At 44.7% G+C, this 16,713-nt stretch overlaps 1 non-coding gene across 1 annotated transcript; it reads right to left on the bottom strand.

Annotated features, from left to right (window-relative positions):
* Window positions 1–1,963: 1,963 nt before the first annotated feature.
* Window positions 1,964–2,090, bottom strand: LOC112429297 (small Cajal body-specific RNA 15). The gene has a single exon (XR_003021488.2). It is a non-coding gene; the product is annotated as a small Cajal body-specific RNA 15 (non-coding RNA).
* Between the last annotated feature and the right edge of the window lie 14,623 nt (window positions 2,091–16,713).

The raw sequence follows: 16,713 nt of genomic DNA on the forward strand, positions 1-16,713 counted from the left end.
ACAGGCATGAACCACCAGGCCCGGCCTTTTTTTTTTTTTTTTTTTTAAGGTGGGGTCTTGTTCTGTCACCCAGGCTGGAGTGCAGTGGCACAATCATAGCTCACTGCAGCCTCAAACTCCTGGGCTCAAGCAATCTTCTCACCTCAGCCTCCCAAGTAGCTGGGACTACAGGGGTGTGTCACTGATATGGTTTGGATCTGTGTCCCCACCCAAATCTCATGTCAAAATGTAATGAGTGTTGGAGGTGGAGCCTGGTGGGAGGTGATTGGATTATAGAAGTGGATTTCCCCTTTGGTGCTGTTCTTGTGATAGTGAGTTCTTGTGAGAGCTGGTCATTTAAAAGTGTGTGGCACCTCCCTTTCTCTCTTGCTCCTGCTCCAGCCACATAAGAAGTGCCTGCTTTCCATTCACCTTCTGCCATGATTGTACGTTTCCTGAGGCCTCTGCAGAAGCCCAGCAGATGCCAGCATCATGCTTTCTGTACAGCCTATGGAACCGTGAATCAATTAAACCTCTTTTCTTTATAAATTGCCCAGGCTCAGGCATTTCTTTATAGCAGGGCAAGAATACGCTAATAGAGCCACCATAGACTAATATAGCTTCTTATCAGAAGTTTGAGAACGTGAAGGTAAGAGGGAACATTCTGCCTTGCTGGACTCTGGCAGACCTGCTGCTTCAAAGTCCACCTGACTGTGGCAATTTAACATCTGTGTCACAGGAAACTTCCTGAGAACCCAAGGAATAGCAGCTAGGAGCCCTTTGGGGCATAAAGCAGACACACACTGCCCTGGTATAGGGCTGAGCCCACCACACAGAGCCCAGGCAGAGATGTTCTTGGTATTGGATGGGGCACTGAAGGGAGTGTGTTCCCCTTTGAAAGTTGGGTTATACCTTAAATACAACATGTTCAAGATGAAACTCAGAATCGCTCCCTCTTCCTTACTCTTCTCCAAGGGAGTAGTGAAGCAAGAATCTTAGCTGTGATCTTCCTCTTTAATCCCCATATCCATTCCATCAGCAAATCCTACATATTGTCTTTGAAACCTGTCCACTTCTTTCACTCCATGTCTACTACCATCACTCTTGTCCCAGCCATCATCATCTTTCTCCAAGAGTCTAAGACTAGACAAAGGGCTTCTCATTAATTTCCATGACTCACTCTACCCCATTTAACTAATTTTCCTGTTTAGCTTTCGTGAGGAAAGGAGAGAAAATGCATTTTTTGGTATCCATTATATTTCAATTCTTTAATTCATTCAATAAATATTTGTGAGTACTACATGCAACAAGCTCTGTTTTAGGTCTGGCAAACTGGGACATGTAATCTTCCTATCTCTCATGCTGTTGAGTGTTATCTTGGAACCATCTCCAATTTCAGAGTCTCTGTTCTCCGTAAGTGATAATCATTGGGATTTTTTTTAGACAGATAATCTACATCAAAGCTTAACCATTTTATTTTTCATGGGTGATAAAAATTTCAAACAGAAAGAGAAGTTTGGAAAGCAAAAAGACCAAGGACTTGCCACCCAATATGAACAGATGAGCACATTTAATCCTATTTGCGTGAAATCTTTCTCAAAAGATAAGTCAGATGCTTCTGTTATTGCTGAGGTCCCCTTTGTGCTTCTCCTGATCCCATTCTCCCATTCTTCCAGCTGGCCACTCCCCTCAGGTTGATATATTCTTCCTGCATATGCTTTAATATCTAAATTACATATGGATGTATTTATAACCTCTCTCTTTGAATCTGTTAATTTAAAAAATTAACATAAGTGATGTCATGCTATAAATATTCTGCAACTTGCTTTATAAAATTCAAACATTATGCTTTAGAAATTAATCCATGCTGATAATATAAATCAGGTATATCCATTTTAATGGCTGTATAATATTCCAGCTTATGAACACATCACAATTTGCCTCTGCATTTCTCTCTCTCTCTCTTTTTTTTTTTTTTTTTTTTTGCTGTTGATAGATAAGTAGGTCTTGAATTTATTTTGTAAACAAGACCTGTTCTATTTATCTTTTCATTTAGGAGGCCAAAATCAGAGTCAGCTTGACTTCAAGGACTCTGTTTTCTTAGTCTCCAGGTCTCTGTGTTTCTCTGTTGAGGGCTATTTAAGTTGATACTATTTTTGATGACAGATGATGCTGCGGTAAATATTTAGATTCTTCTCTCCATGAGCACATACATGGGATATTTGTGTATTTTCAATCTTTACCAGATACTGACAAATCACTGTTCAAGGAGGTTAGCTTGTGATGTGGTAGGAAAGCTCTAGAATTGAGAACCAGGAGACTTGGCTATAGTCCAGTTCTAGTACCAACTCCCAGTGTGATCTCAAGCTTTCCCTCCCTTCTCCAACTTTAAGATGAAGGTCTGGACCAGAAAATCTCTACATTTCCTTCCTCCTGAGCTAGTGAAAGAAATGTTTTGTAGAAAGGTCTTCTCCCCTGGGAGTGAAAAATCTCCCCAAGGTGGGGTTGCTGTAAACCCTAGAGAAGGGTTTATTGCATAAGGCAGTTGTACTTTTTGAGTTCCTACCAAGCGTTGGGCATGGTTGTTTTGCACTTACCTGACTCAGGAGATTAACCTGTCTTCCCAGGACCACAGAGCTGAGAAGTATCACAACTTGGACTTGAACCCTGGTCTGAGGGATTCTAAAACCCGAGTTCTATTATCATACAAGCTGTTTCTGCTTTGCCACAGGGCAAGTTATTTTCCAACACCCCTATCTGGACTGTTGCAATGGCATTATCCTTGGGAGTCTCAGTGGGTAGACACTGTAGATACCAAGGAGACCCTGCTCTGTGCAGAGACTGAAGCCCAGGCCCTGCCCAGAAATTCAGAGCTGAGCCTTTAGAAATGAGGAGCGAGGCTAAGAGAGAGCCCTCCTTCGGAGGGAAGATAAGGAACAAATGAGGCTGACCCAGAGGCTGAGGACATCACAAAGAATGAACTGTGAAGGCATTTATTCTCCCACTACAGCTAATGAACCAGTGAGGAAATGGCATCAATAAGAAGCAAATTAAACATCAGCTCTACTTAATTCGTAAGCACAGCTGCCTGCCTTCCTGTGTTCAATTTCAGACTCACATTATGAATTGCCTCCCTGGAGAAACTAACTCCCTCCCCCCTGCAAAAAGGCCTTGAGCCAATAAACCAACTTTTAATGGAGTGGCATCTTTCAATCAAAGGACGGCAACTTATCTCTGGGTCCTAGCTCTGCGGTGACACAAACTCTCTGAGCTGCCCAACCTCATTCAAGGTTAATAATTAAGGTATAATTGAAATGAAATTAATTGCAATAAATGTGTAATTAGCACAGCCATTGATTAAGGGCATTTGAAACACGGTCTGTGCATAAGACATTGATTGCCATGCTTTCTTTGATAAATGTAATTGCAATGATATCTTTTGTTACTCTAGAAGGTCTTTTCTTGTGTAATGAATTTCTACCGGAAGGACTGGCCTTGAAGCCATCAGGCTTCCTGAAAATCAGAGATAGAAAGAGAATATTCCAGGCCCCAGTCCTGTTGAGCATGAGCTTTTTTGCCGAGATTTCTAGTATGATTTGTTTCAAGGTGGCTCCCTAGCCTATACGGCACCTTAGTGCAAGAGGAAAGAAGACATCCTTTCTGTTGGGAAGACCCAGCCCAGGCCAGGATACACAGCTTGGCAAGTAGAACACTGGCTGGATTTGAACTCTCACTGTTCAATTTAGCTGGTACCTTTGTACAGTGCACAACTTTTACAGCTGTATGTAGCAGACTTGGTATCTTTTTCCACGTAGGAGGAGTCAGGAAGGCAAAGCCAGACCTTATTGGTTTGAACTTGCCCCAAGAGCAAAGTCTACAGGTCTTGATTCCCCTCCCAGCTTTCCCTAGCTACTTGACTGATTGGATGCAATGCCAAGATTGACATTTGGAATTCTGGTACTTCAGAAGTAGCCACATGGGAAAGAGAGTGAGACTGGGCTAGGTGTGGCCTGGTGGAGTGTGGTGTAATTTGGCACAGGATTGAGCAGTGGGCAGTCCGTGGTCTTAACTACACTATCAGAGGGGGCACAGTGACCTCAGATCAATCAGGCTGGTATTCACATGCAGGGGTCAGATGTGGCAGGTGGGCAGGACTTGCCAGAGGAGTTGGTGGGCAGCAGTGCTGGAGGTTGCGTGGGTGCTATATATTGTAACCCCCACTAAGTTATAAGCTGGGACAGGTGCTTTGAAGGTGTGCTGGGCACCTTCTGTTTGCCCCTCCAGATCTATGCTGTACTGTCCCCTTCCCTTCTCTGTGTCCTGGAGGTGATCACTGTGGATTGCGTCAAACAGCCATTCTGTCCTCTGCCTTCAGGTTGTACTGGGCAATGGAGGCCAGGCAGAAAAATAAATACAACTGGTGTATTTATTCCCCCGATCACTGGAGGTTTACTGAAGGCCTCAGTTCATCTTGCAAAATTCAGTCTCGATACTGGTCATCTCCCCCAGGAAAGTCTTCTTCTTCCTGGCCTTAGCTCCTTATGGCCAGCAGTCAAGTTGCGCCCCAACAGAGGAGGGAGCAGAGCCATGCTGGGCCCTCTGAGGTCCACACAAGAAGCCATTTCTTCATCCTCATCAGCAGATTTAGAATAAAGTTTGTGCCTCACACATGCTATTGTTTCCATGGTTACTGTAAAGGCATTCTAAATGTAGATGATTCTATAATAAGCTGGAATGACTCTTTTGGGGAAAAAAGTTTTTGACCCTCTTCTTACAATGAATGACTCAATGACCCAACGGGTGTGGTGACTGCACATGTCACTATGGAATGATGCATTTGGGCTGTGGGCAGTAGTCAGATGCCTTCAGAGTGCCCCTTGCCACCATCTAAGGCAAAGCTCTTGTCTTGCAAATGGAAAAACTGAGGCCCAAAGAGGGGAAGTGACTTTCCCTGAGTTCCATAGAGAGCTGAAGCCTGAACCAGGACTAGCTGCAGGTCACCAGGACAGGGTGTCCCTGGGGAAGGAGCCCTGAACTTAACATGAGAACGACATGAATATGCACCTTGCCTTTTGGAGCCATAGTTTTTTTAACCTGTGATATTATTTGTATTAGTTGGTATAACTCATGCTGGTTGCTGTAACAAAAAACTCCAACATCTCAGTAGCTTTTCAAGAGTAGAAGTTTTGTTTGTTGCTCATAGCATAGTGCAATTGGGCATTTGATGGATGACCTTCATGCTGGGACTCAGGCTCATTGCAATTTTTTTTTTTTTTTTTGAGACTGAGTCTCACTCTGTCGCCAGGCTAGAGTGCAGTGGTGTGATCTTGGCTCACTATAATCTCTGCATCCTGGGTTCAACCGATTCTCCTGCCTCAGCCTCTCGAGTAGCTGGGACTACAAGTGTACGCCACCATACCCAGCTACTTTTTGTATTTTTAGTAGAGACAGGGTTTCATCATCTTGACCACGATGGTCTTGATCTCTTGACCTCATGATCTGTCCACCTTGGCCTCCCAAAGTGGCAACTGTACCATCTCTAAAGATCTTGAAGTCATTCAGTAGATCATCTTGCATTTGAAGAGCAGATGATGGCCGGCCTCCTTCTATTAGGAGGCTACCTCTGATGACAAGGCTGGTGGATCCATAGGAGGGAACATGGAAAAAGTTGTCCTCCAGCCAGGAATATCTGCTTGGATTGCTATATTTGGGGATCGATTTATTACCTGCAAAACATAGCCTACTCTGACGAGGCTGAAGGTCTCTGAAACAGTGCAAGAAGTTGGTTTTTCTCTTAAGGACCTATCCAAGCCTTCCAGTTCTACATGGTTCTGTCACCAGCTGCCACGTTGCAGCTCACATTTTAGGGAGGACACAAGTTACAGGGGAAAGATGAGAAATTTTGAAATCATGCAGACCTGAAATTTTGAAATCATGCATTTTATCTTTGTCTCCATTCCTTGTTAGCCATGGGATCTTGGGCAAGTTATTCACCTTCTCAGAGTATCCCTTTATTAAAAATGGGAGTAATTAATAAAGCTGTGAAGATTAAATGGGCTAATGCAGAGCAATGTCTGTTCATAGTAGATGTTCAATAAATACACTCTTTATTACCTTCTTAGTCTGATCCAGAAATGTTTTTAGGACCTGGAAGTTGCTGGCCCTTCAAAACAGTGACGACTTATTCCTCCATACCAAGCCTCATTTTCTGCATCTTCATCTTTTTTTATCCTTGTCCTGATAGCTGTGTGTGGAGTCTATTCCATAAGAGAAACTCCATCTTCTTAGACTTTTCCTACCACTCCAAGCTCTGCACCCATCCTACAATGCTACCAACTCTAACAGGCCTGAGTGGGAAAGGCTGGTAAATATCACTTAGGACCCACAGGGCTGAACCATGCAGTTTTTTGGAGGCCATTAGGTGACTGGATTTTACTCTAAATGCAACAGAAAAACCACTGAAGAATGATACATGGAAGAAGAATGACACAGTTTACATTTTAAAAGAGATGCTTTTCCCCTTCTTGCTGTATAGAGAATGAATTGTAGAGGTATGAGAATAGAAGCAGGAAGATCTCTTGGGGTGAGGCAGTAGCTGGGAATGAGAGAGGTAGACAGATTTAAGAACTGTTTAAGAGAAGAAATCAATGAGACTCAGTATCTGAGAAGCTCTCCCAGAACATAAGGATCTGAAAGTAATGAGAGGGAAAATGAAGGAGATGAAGAGGAAGCAACACAGACTCAAAACCTAGAACATTGTTCCAGCAGCAATACTAGCAGTGGTGGCAGCCGCAGCAGAAGCAGCATCTAACAGTGTAGTTGCAGAAAGCTTAACTGAGCTAAAGAAAGACTTGAACCTGCAGATGGAAAGCCTTACCATGAATTTAACATAAAGAAACCATCCCCTCATCACCACCTGGGAAAATTTTACATTTCAAGGCTGAAGAAATAATCCTACAAGTACACATGAAAGTAAACATTTAAAAAATAAGAAAGATCCAACTGCGTTGACAGCAAATTTCTCTGCAACACTGAATACAGAAGAAAATAGGACATCAAAGCTTTGAAGGAAAAGTTATCCAAAAATTCTATGGCCAAGCAAGAGGTCATTGGTATTGGAAGACAATTTAAAAACATTCTCAGCTGAGTGCGGTGGCTCATGCCTGTAATCCCAGCACTTTGGGAGGCCAAGGTGGGCAGATCATGAGGCCAGGAGATCGAGACCATCCTGGCCAACATGGTGAAACCCTGTCTCTACTAAAAATAAAAAAATTAGTTGGGCGTGGTGTTGCATGCCTGTAATCCCAGCTACTTGGGAGGCTGAGGCAGGAGAATCGCTTGAACCCAGCAGTAGGAGGTTGCAGTGAGCTGAGATCGCACCACTGAACTCCAGTCTGGTGACAGATCTAGACTCCGTCTCAAAAATATCTCAGATATGCAGAGACAGGGACTATACCACGTGTGTGTGTGTGTGTGTGTATATATATATATATATATTTTTTTTTTCTGAAAAATGCACAGGAAAGTGCATTTCAACATATCAGGATTTGAAAAAAACACTTTAAGAATGGGAAATTGAGTATTTCAGTGGTGAGCAGTAAGAGTTTAAGTAGTTTGAACCTGGAATAAATCTAAATGTATTGTTAAAAGGAAAGCAACTGTCATAAATAATCCTAGAAAATAAAAATAATAATAGCTAGTGTTTAGTGAGCACTTTCTATATAGTGGGTGCTAAAAGCTTTACCCACATGAACTCATGTATTTCTCATAGCTTTATGAGGTGGGTAGTTTTAGAACCCCTATTTTAAAAACAAGGAAGCTGAATGGAGAGAGGTTAAGTAATATCCCTAAGGCTACACACACATGAATCTAGGAAACATGACTAATTATACTTCTTCCCATACATACAGGAAAGAGGGCATAAGAAATATAAATATGGGGCAAATCTTGCAAGCCTATGAAAATAAAAATTTGTATAGGAGGATGTTCAGGTGGAAGTTCAAGCAAGCTACCCTCCTACAATAAACATAATACTCTTGAAAGAAAAAAAGCTTTTTTAAAGTTTGTATTGTTTGACCCAGCAGTTCTACTTCTATAAACATATCCTAAGAAATAATCAGTAATATACCCAAGGTGTATGTATGAGGATATTCATTGCAGTGGTATTTATTATGAAAAATTTAAAAGCAACAGAAATGACCAACAATTTATACTTAGTTGAATTCAGTAAATTTTGATATTGAACATCCATATGATGAAAAATATGCAGTCATTCAAACTGTATTGTAGAGGGGGACCTGGAGACATGTATTAGGATATAGATTCAGCTACTATTAAGAAGACCCAATTTGTAATGAAGCAAAGAAAATGGGAGTTTCTTCCTCATTCATAGTTTGCAGATGGTCAGCCCAGGGCTTGTAGTACCTCTGCTCCATGAGGTCACTCAGGGGCCCATTCTCTTTATATTTTGTTCCTCTGCCTTCTATCTTGTTAACAGTCTATTTTGTCATATCAGCCCTCCGTCTCGTTATCAGTCTGTTTTGTTATCCGTCTATCTAGCTTGTTATCAGTCTTCTTCTGTCCTGTTATCTTGTAGAACATGATCCAAGACAGTCCACAGTTTGTCTTCACTCCCTTTAGCTGGAAATAGCAAGAGTGGGCAATGGTGGCATATCCCTTTCCTTCAGTGCAGTACTCCCATCCCTTCCGCTGGCGAGAACTTGGTCACATGGCTCCATCTAGATGGAAAGGAGGCTGTGAAGTAGGGTTTTTAAAAAGAATTGTGGACAATCATAAAACACTTTGATGGGTTCTGTTACTAAATAGCAAATGAGCACAAATAGCAGTCTTTGATTCAGCACAGAAACATTTTTACAACATACTTAGAAAAAACAGGACCAGTTTTACATGTCTGTGTGCACTCATAAATAGAATTCCTTTTCTATAAAAACAGTGGTTATCTTTGAGAGTTGGGTTTGTGGATGACTCCAATTTCTTCTTGCTTTTATTGTGAAAAAAATTCCCATTTTTTTTTACAAATTAACATTTTCACCCCAGTAATAAGAAAAACCTCACCATTTATACATTAAAAAGAAGTAATTTAGGAGAGAAAGCAGTGCCTCTTGTGGGCTGGCAGCCGTCTATCTTCTCGGATGTTTCTCTGCTGGGCCCCTTTTGTTGGTGGATCTTTTGGTTCTCATGCAAAGTAATAACATCGTCGGGTCTGTGGCTCAGATGTAAAAGCCCAGTGGGGGCTGTGAGTGAGTTTATTTTAGTTTGATGCAAGGCAGTTTTCCAGTAGGAAGAAAAGCCTCAGACGTGGCTGCCAGTTCAAGGGGATTGTAGCAGGACAAGTGGCAGACAAAACTCCTCAGACACCGAGTTACAGAAGGAAGGGGTTTATTCGGCCGGGGGTGTTGGCAAGACTTCAGTCTCAAGAGCCGAGCTCCCCAAGTGGGCAATTCCTGTCCCTTTTAAGGGCTCACAACTCTAAGGGGGTGCATGTGAGGGGGTCGCGACTGATTGAGCAAGCAGGGGGTACATGACTGGGGGCTACATGCATGGGTAATTAGATCGGAACAAAACAAGATATGCATTTTCACAGTGCATTTCTATACAATGTCTGTAATCTATAGATAACAGAAACAATTAGGTCGGGGTCGATCTTTAACTACCAGGCGCAGGGTATGGCGCCGGGCTGTCTGCCTGTGGATTTCACTTCAGCCTTTTAGTGTTTACTTCTTCTTTCTTTGGAGGCAGAAATTGGGTGTAAGACAATATGAGGGGTGGTCTCCTCCCTTAGGATAATTAAGAGTAGGTCTCTGGTTCTCTCAGGAAGGAGAGATTCTTGCTTCAAGATGGGGAAAGAAGGGCTGTTCAACAAAGAATGGGTGCCAGAGGACAGCGCAGGAGACAGGAAATAGGAAGTACTCAAAGAGGCCATGATTCTCATACAGCTTCGATGAGTGGAGAACACCAGGGTTCTTGGTCCTCACACCAGTTTAGATAAAATGACATGGACACCCATGCAGTGGTTTTAAGGAGCAGAAAATTTAATAGGCAAGAAAGAAAAGAAGAGATGGCAGAAGGAAGAGGCTCCTGCGTACAGAGACGGGAGGTTGGTGGTGGGGGGTCCAAAGACAGAAAAGGAGGTACCCACCTGCCACAGAACCTGCCATGGAAACCAGCCAGGTATATATGCAGAGTCTGGAGGAGGCGGTGTCTGATTTGCATAGGGTTCAAGGCATTGGTTTGACAAGGCATGTCATTCACGTAGCCCGAGAAAAAGCTGGCCCTTCCACCCTAGCCTTTCAATATGCAAATGCCAGGCACCGTGTTCTACACATGTGGGGATATGTGGGGGCAGCCATGCTGCCAAGAACATGTGAGGCAAGGGCAAGAAGGCCGCTGGAGTCGCCATGTTGGGTGGACCCAGTTTCTAGTGGCCTATATTTGCATATGAAAGGTTGCCGGACTGGCTCTAAGAGCCAGGACTTTACCAGAAACTTTTCCAGAGATGCTTTAAAAAATGAAAACTTCCCAAGGACTCCTTTTCCTTTCTATCTGCCTAAAATAATTTCTTAATAACTCCTACAACAATTCTAGGTCCTTCTGCTTCTTGGAGCCTGAGACGGTGAGGGTTTAGGCAAGCCCTGCTTCTCCCTGGGGCCTGGCTTCTTACCTGATATTCCCCAGAGTGGGGCAGTTTGACTCCTTCTCAAAGCTGTGATGGACTGGTTGTTAGCGAGGCCTTTGGTCTCAAGAGGGAGGTAGAACGGAGGAGTGGCAGCAGCATGACCAGGTGAGGGCTTCCCTCGTGCTCGGTGACTGTTTCCCATGGGTCAGGTGAGGGTTTCCCGCATGTCAGGTGAAGGCTTCCCATGTGCTGGCTGAGGGCTTCCCATGTGTCAGGTGAGGGCTTCCCACATGCCACATGAGTACTTCCTGTGTGCCAGGTATCGTTCAGTTCAATGATGGCCCAGGGTCCAGAACTGCACTTTTCTAACTGTGTGATTGTAGATGGTACTTACTGGCTCTGTGCTTGAGTTTTCTGTGAAGTGGGACAGCACAACCTCTACCTCACAGGATGAGAGGGAGGATAATTGAGCTAAGGCCTGTGAACTGAGCAGCATGGTACCTGGTGCAGACTAAGGCACTGTATTCATTTGCTAGGGCTGCCTAATGAAGTACCACAAACTGGTGGCTTAAACAACAGAAATGTGTTTTCTCAGTACCAGGTGCTAGAAGTCTGAGATCAAGGTATTGGCAGGGTTGGTTCCTTCTGAGAGCCATGCTGGGAAAATCTGTCTAAGCCTCTCTCCTCCGCTTGTAGATGGCCATCTTTTCCCAGCGTTTACACCATTTTCCTCTTTTTTTTTTTTTTGAGATGGAGTCTGGCTGTGTCACCCAGGCTGTAGTGCGGTGGTGCGATCTCAGCTCACTGCAACTTCTGCCTCCCAGGTTCAAGTGATTCTCCTACCCCAGCCTCCTGAGTAGCTGGAATTACAGGCATGTGCCACCACACCTGGCTAATTTTTATATTTTTAGTAGAGATGGGGTTTCACTATGTTGGACAGGCTGGTCTCGAACTCCTGACCTCAGGTGACCTGCCCGCCTCAGCCTCCCAAAGTGCTGGAATTACAGGCATGGGCCACCGCGCCCGGCCCATTTTCCTTTTATGTGTCTCCGTATCTAAATTTCCCTTTTTAAAAAATGGCACCAGTCATACTGGGTTAGGGCCCACCCTAATGGCCTCATTTTAACTTGATTACCCCTGCAAAGACCCTGTCTACAAATATAGTCACATTCTGAGGGGGGTCCATCTTCAACATCAGCTCTAGGTTATGCTGCTGCTGCTGGCCCATGAAATAGCAAATCTCTGAGTAGAAAATTTTGGGGGGGAGGGTACACATTTCAACCCATAAAAATCACCTATAATATCTACAGCAGAATGCTAGAAATATTGGTCGCTATTATTCCCAGGGATTCTCATGAGCTTTGACATCCATGCTGACCCAGCCAGCTCAAGTTGTCATGGAGCCGAGTTCCTGAAAGGGAACAGCAGCATCTTTCTTGCCCAGGCCACATTAGTAACATTGCTGTCTGTCTCCCAGGGCTCCATCCCAGACAGCTCAATGTGTCAATAGTCTCTGGAGCGCTGGTCAGCTTCCATTCCATAGGGCTACCCCTGTTCATCTCTGCCTTCCTGCTGAGAGCTGGAAAAATGCATTTATTGTATCCATTTATTTAGCAGTGACTTCTGTTATGCTTACTATGCACTAGGCATTATTCTAAGTGCTTTACAAATACTAACTCATTTAATCCTCCTAACAACCCTACGAGGCAGGAATTAATATTAACTCCCAGATGAGGAAACTGAGGCATAGAGAAGTTAAATAACTTGTCTGAGGTTTTATGAGCAGCTAGTGGTACAGCTGGGATTTGAACCCAGGCAGAGTTTTGTTGTGAACAATTACACTAAGAAGGGGAAGTAATGAGGAAGGAACACAACTTTGCTGCCAGAGAAATGTTAGTTTGAATTCCAACCAATGAGCAGAACTAGAAATTTCCATCACAGCCTGTTTCACTTGAAGTTTTTCGAAGAATAGGCTTATTCCCCAGTTCTCTTGGTTGTGTTTCATTATGTATTCGAAGCCTCAGCTGATGGCTGGAGTGGACATGTGACTTCAGGGTGCCTCTGTCTGTTGGCTGGGACCCGTGACTGGTGTGGCTAATTGGATTTCTCACTCAGGAATTTGGCTAACAGACTTAATGAGGATGGGGAGCCGAAACCTTTTGGTCAAGAGGCCTTGGTGGGCTGGACTGGTTGTCTTAAGACGTGTGCACACGAGTTAGAAGGCAGAAGAGGACAGTGTAGGGGAAGGAGGACTGCCTTCACAGGTGAGGAGAATGGAGCCGGGCATAGGAGATACAGAGATGCCTCATGCTAGAGTAGAGGTTGTCCCTGGGCGACAGAAACACACACACACACGCATATGCACACAGGCACACACATGTACATACATGTACACACATGCACACATGAGTACATATGTACACACGTACACATGCACACATACCTGCATGCGTACACACATGCACACAGCATACACATACACATACATGTACACACACATGCACACATGCATATACACACACACATGCATGCACACATGTGCACTGCCAGTGCACCTTCTTTTCACTGGGCAGGTGCCCCATCCCTCAGGCTGCTGTGAATGTGGACCACTAATGCCTTATAGTTGTCCCTTGTCCATAGAAATCCTTGGCCTAATGGCATTCAGGCCAGGTTGGTGGGTTCAACCTCCCCCAGCAAGCCGCTGCCAGTGACTGGCTGACATGGGGCACAAAAGACCAGCCTCCTTATCTCAAGAGGGGACCAACTCTGTGGTGCCATTTGTACCTGAGCTCCCTGTGGCATCAGGATGAAGTTGTTCTGCACCCGGGATGACATCCTAGCTTGGCTTCTTTCCCTTTCCTTGTCCTGTTTCCCTCCCTCCCTTCCTCCTGAGAGCCTCCATGTGTAAATTACTTGCAGAAGAATCCCCATCTCAGGGCAAGAAACAGACAGGTGCTGTCCACTTTCAGGCTCCTATGATTTGGTCTTCTTGTGTTTCCTATCCTAGGATTCTGGGTAATCTTTAAAACCACCTTTTTGCTTGAGTTAGCATGAGGTCTCTGTTTCTTGCAGCTAAACCAGACCTAACTGCACGAACTTGGTAAAGTTACTGAACCATTCTCAGCCTCTCTCCATCTGGAAAATGGTGCCTATTCTCCTGACTTCAGCACTTGCTTTGATGACTTAATAAGAGAATACACGGGACGGCTTCCAGCATTGTGATTGGCTTGGAGTAGACACTCTATTAATGAGTTCTAGTTTCTTTCACAATATTATCTTCCTATTTGTCTTCCTACCTTGCTCAAGTCTATTCAGGCTGGGGAAGCATAAAAAGAAAACATGCCAGCGGGCTGTATGATTTTCAAAGCACCATGGAAATGCGAGTGTTCAAAGATGTATGCGTTTGGAGTCCCAAAGACCTAAGTTCAGCTCTCTAACCTGTTGCTTCTCAAATTATAATGAACATGCGAATCACCTGGGGAGCTTGTTAACATGTGGACTCTGATGCAGAAGGTCTGGGTGGAGCCCGAGGTGCTGCCTTTGTAATATGGCTCCAGGTGATGCTGATGCTGCTGGTCTATGAAATAGCAAATCTTTGAGTAGCAAAACTCTAGGCTCTCTTTTTTGATTGCAGAGTCACTTTTTTCCTCTCCAAACAACCTACCTAAATGGCAGACCCTTCCCTTTCCATTCCACTTTGTGCATCCTATGAGATGTGGTTCCTGCCAGTAAGAAGCTCTCAGTGTTTGAGATGGCTGGGAGGGCCACTCTAGAGCTAACTGTAGGGATGTGGGAGTCTGGGGAGGAACACTTGCTACCAGCTCTCCTACCAGCTCTCCTGCTCCCCTCCAGCACTGCCAGTTAATTCCCTGAGAGCTGCAAACATTTATCAGAGAAGTGTCACTTTTCACCAGGCCAGGGGCCCTTGACTGGAATTTTTAGGGGTTCAGTTGCAGCTTTTGTGCCTAAAAGTACCTCCATCCTTACTATGCAGAGGACATCAGGGAGGTCTCCTTGGAAGAGATGGGCTGTTGGCTATTGGTCTGTCACTCTGCATGGGTATCTCCTGATTCCTACCCATCTACTCCTTTGAGCAAGGACCACATACCTAGGCTCCCAGAGCTGCTACTCACCTGCAGTCTTATCTCCGGTTGCCCGGGCTCTGGCCCAAGTACACTGCTTCCTGAATAAGACCATCCGCACCTGAGTTCATTGTGTTCCTTTGGCCATGGCCTTGGGCCTCCCAGCTCTCTACAGATTAGAGGTCCTATCCTGCCTCTTACAGATCCAGGGCTTGTTTTGATGTTTTGACTATAATGAGAAAGGTTCAGGCAGTTCCAGATATGAGAAAAATATTGTGTTATTTTCATAACATTTAATGAATTTTCTCCTTTCATTATAATCCTGGCCAAGTCCCTACAAACATTCCCCTTTCCAAACTGAGATTGGTTTTCCTTGTTCATTGCTGCCAGCAGCTGGAATAGGGTTCCTCCATCTGCTGTTTTCTCCTTTGCCATTCTCCTTTCTTTGCCCATCTTCTCCCCTCGGGGGTTGGAGAGTGGCGATATTGTCTCAGAAAGACCACTGTTGGCCGGAGAAGTCGGGGAGGTCTCCTGGTCTGCTGGTGCATCTGAGAGTTTTCACTTACAGCTTAGAAGTAACTGGGCAGAGAAGAAGCCCCTTGATTGACTAATCCTTTCTTTAACATGCACTGAGGATCCAGGTGTTCCAGGCATGGCTCTAGGAACTGGGGATACAGCAGCAAGCAGACATGATTCCTGCCCTGACAGTATAGCTGGGTGGTTACACTTTCTCTATCAATGGAAGTCCTGCGCATGTGCGCGCACGCGTGCACACACACACACACACACACACACACACACACACCCCAGCCTTCAACTTCGTTTGTGGTCGGTCTAACAGATTTCACTGTTCGAGCAGCAGTAAGTGGAGGAGGGATGCATTGCAGGCCTGACTGGAGTTTTTAGGGGTTTGATTGCATCTTTGGTGCCTTAAAGTACCCCCCTCCTTCCTATGGAAGCCGTTTGGGGGTGGTGACCTAGACTAGGAGTTAGCCAGGCAATGGGGGATAGAGCGCTGAAGAGTATTCCTGGAGGAGGAACTTTGCTGCCCTCACTATGGCTGGGGTACTGCCTGTAAAGGGGATAGGGCAGTGGGCAGGGAGGTGGGCAGCAGAGGCACAGCATGCAGGGCTGTGGAAAGAAAAGATTTTGGACTTTGTCTTAAGGTCAACAGGAAGCCCATGAAGGATTTTTAGCACAGACTGACACATTCTGATCAGTGTTTTTGAAACATTTCCCTGGCTTCTGTGTGCAGAAAAGGCTGTTTGTAAAAGGCAAGAAAGGATGTGGAGGACCAGTTAGGAGACTGTGTGGACACCCAGGTGACAGTGAAGGCAGAGAAGAGGCCACAGAACCACAGACAGATTTTAGAATTAGTAGGATTTAGTAGTTGATTAGACGTTGGGGGAAAGAGAGAGGAGACATGTAAAAGATTCTGATCTGAACAACCAGCATGAAGATACCTTTTTTTTTTTTTTTTTGAGAGATAGAGTCTTACTTTGTCGCCCAGGTTGGAGGGCAGTGGCACAATCTCAGCTCACTGCAACCTCCACCTCCCAGGTTCAAGAGGTTCTCCTGTTTTAGCCTCCCAAGTAGCTGGGATTACAGGAACGCACCACCATGCATGGCTAATTTTTTAATATTTTTAGTAGAGACGGGGTTTCACCATATTGGCCAGGCTGGTCTGGAACTCCTGACCTCAGGTGATCTGCCTGCCTTGGCCTCCCAAAGTGCTGGGATTACAGGCTGAGCCACTGCGCCTGGCCAGATGATACTGTTTACATACAGAGAAAATGCCAAAGAAGGAGAAAGGAATTTTGGGGGTAGGAACTGAAGGAGAAGTGCTTGAGTTTGTTTTGGAGTGCCTGTAACACACACAGATGGACAGCTGGCTGTATGAGTCTAAAATTCAGGAAGGAGATTGCTCTAGACAAGTGCCGCTGGACAGAACTTCATGTAATGATGGAAATGTTCTGTATCTGCTGTCCAGTGTGACCACTGAGCACTTGAAATGAG

The sequence above is a fragment of the Macaca nemestrina genome, chromosome 15 (assembly GCF_043159975.1).
Source record: "Macaca nemestrina isolate mMacNem1 chromosome 15, mMacNem.hap1, whole genome shotgun sequence".
Classification (NCBI taxonomy): Eukaryota; Metazoa; Chordata; class Mammalia; order Primates; family Cercopithecidae; genus Macaca; species Macaca nemestrina.